This window comes from Solanum pennellii, chromosome 12 (assembly GCF_001406875.1).
Source record: "Solanum pennellii chromosome 12, SPENNV200".
Taxonomy (NCBI): Eukaryota; Viridiplantae; Streptophyta; class Magnoliopsida; order Solanales; family Solanaceae; genus Solanum; species Solanum pennellii.
The window spans coordinates 52,622,096-52,625,153 of record NC_028648.1 but is presented as its reverse complement, the minus strand read 5'-3'; positions in this window follow the sequence as shown (position 1 = coordinate 52,625,153).

Genomic DNA, 3,058 nt, shown 5'->3' with positions numbered 1-3,058 from the left:
TTGACTAAGCAGAATGTTCCATTTGTATGGTCGGATGAATGTGAAGAAAGCTTCCAGAATCTCAAGACTTTGTTGACTACCACACCAATTCTTACCTTGCCAGTGGAAGGCAAGCATTTTATTGTTTATTGTGATGCATCTTATTCTGGGTTGGGTGCAGTGCTAATGCAAGAGAGAAATGTGATTGCTTATGCTTCAAGGCAATTAAAAGTGCATGAACGTAACTATCCGACCCATGATTTGGAGTTGGCTGCAGTGGTATTTGCATTAAAGCATTGGAAACACTATCTATATGGGGTTAAGTATGAAGTCTATACAGATCATCGTAGTTTACAGTATGTCTTTACTCAGAAAGATTTGAATTTGAGACAGAGGAGATGGATGGAATTACTGAAGGACTATGATGTTACTATATTTTATCACCCAGGAAAAGCTAATGTGGTGGCAGATGCTTTAAGTAGAAAAACAGGAAGCATGGGAAGTTTAGCCCACTTACAAGTTTCTAGACGCCCATTGGCTAGAGAGGTCCAGACTTTGGCTAACGACTTTATGAGGCTCGAAATATTAGAGAAAGGAGGATTTTTAGCCTGTGTGGAGGCAAGATCTTCTTTTCTTGACAAGATTAAGGGAAAGCAGTTTGATGATGAGAAGCTGAGCCGAATTCGGAATATGGTGTTGCGAGTAGAGGCTAAAAAGGCAATAATTGATGATGAAGGCGTTTTAAGAATTAATGGAAGGGTATGTGTGCCCCGTGTTGATGATTTGATCCACACTATTCTTACAGAGGCTCATAGTTCAGGATATTCGATACATCCTGGTGCAACCAAGATGTATCGTGACCTAAGGCAACATTTTTGGTGGAGTAGGATGAAGCGTGACATTGCTGATTTTGTTGCCCAATGTCCGAATTGTCAGCAGGTAAAGTATGAACACCAGAGGTCCGGAGGAACACTTCAAAGAATGCCCATTCCTGAATGGAAGTGGGAAAGAATTGCAATGGATTTCGTGGTTGGTCTTCCAAATACATTGGGTAAGTTTGATTCTATTTGGGTAATTGTTGACAGATTAACTAAATCTGCTCACTTCATTCCGGTCAAGGTGACTTACAATGCAGAGAAGTTAGCCAAACTCTACATCTCAGAAATAGTTCGATTGCATGGAGTTCCACTTTCCATCATATAAGATAGAGGTACACAATTTACTTCCAAGTTTTGGAGAACATTGCATGCTGAATTAGGTACTAGGTTGGACCTTAGTACTGCATTTCACCCTCAGACCGATGGTCAGTCTGAGCGAACGATTCAGGTGTTGGAGGATATGCTTCGTGCATGTGTGATAGAATTTGGCGGTCATTGGGATAACTTCTTACCCTTAGCATAGTTCTCATACAATAATAGCTATCACTCAAGTATTGATATGGCCCCATTCGAAGCATTGTATGGGAGGAGATGTAGGTCTCCCATTGGTTGGTTTGATGCATTCGAGGTGAGACCATGGGGTACTGATCTTATGAGGGAATCACTAGAGAAAGTGAAATTCATTCAAGAAAAGTTGTTAGCGGCGCAAAGTAGGCAGAAGGAATATGCAGATCGAAAGGTTAGAGACTTGGAGTTCATGGAGGGTGAACAAGTCTTGCTGAAGGTTTCACCCATGAAAGGGGTGATGCTGTTTGGTAAACGAGGAAAGCTTAGTCCAAGGTATATTGGTCCATTTGAAGTGTTGAAGCGCGTGGGGGAGGTGGCTTATGAATTGGCATTACCTCCAGGACTCTCAGGAGTGCACCCGGTATTTCATGTGTCTATGCTGAAAAGATATCATGGAGACGAAAACTACATTATTCGTTGGGATTCAGTCCTTCTTGATGAAAATTTGTCTTATGAGGAGGAGCCTGTTGCTATTCTAGATAGAGAAATCCGCAAGTTGAGATCAAGGGAGATTGCATCCATCAAGTTTCAATGGAAGAATCGGCCCGTTGAAGAGTCCACTTGGGAGAAGGAGGCTGATATGCAAGAAAGATACCCACACCTTTTTACAGATTCAGGTACTCTTTCTCGCCCTTGTTTTCCTTCTTGTGATCGTTCGAGGACGAACGGTGGGTAAATTGGTATCTATTGTAACGACCTGTTTAGTCGTTTCGAGCAGCAGAATTGTTTTGATAAAAACTGACTGGGTCGACGGATCACGCGACGGACCGTCATGGTCACGACGGACCGTGACGGACACCGTCGTCCCACACTTGTATAATTCTCCTACTGCTCTCCTCATTACCCTCGACGACAGGTAGGACGAACCGTCATAGTCACGACGGTCCGTCGAGAGTCTTCGTGCCAAAACACTTAAACTCTGAAATTTGGGTACGGGGATCAACTCTCTGAACTTCGCGACGGAACTGCAGCACGGACCGTCGTAGCCACGACGGGTCGTCACGAGTGACGTAACTTTGACTGGGTCGGATTTCTGTTAAAAGTTTTTAAGGGGCGTTTTGGACTATTCCTGATTATAATTATAAAGTTAGTGGGTTAATGTTAATAAATTAATTACTTGGGGGTTAAAGGTGATAACCTTGAAATAAATAGTGGGTTACTTTTATCATCTTTTGTTCTTAATTATATGATAATTACGGTAAAAGAAAAAGAGTTTGAAAAAGGAAAAATAGAAAGAACAGAGAGAAGAGGGAGAACGAACGAGAGAGAAAGAACGAAGAGGAAAGCAAAAAGCATTGGGGAAGTAGATTGCTTGATCACGATTCTTCGGTGGAGGTAGGTTATGGTTTATGCTATTTCATAGTAAACTCTTAATAGCGAATGATATGTATTGGGTGGTATTGTAAAGTCTTCTATATGCTTAATTGTGTTGTTGCATGTTGTGATTATGTAAATGGTGATGGATATTAATGATGATACCTTGACATAAAGGAAGGTTGATGAACTGGAAAATTAATGAGAATTAGGGGATCGGGTGTCACGAACCGACACGTAGAATTAGGGGATCGGAGGGTCACGTTCCGACATGTAGTAGTAGGGGATCGGAGTGTCACGTACCGACACCAGGAGAATAA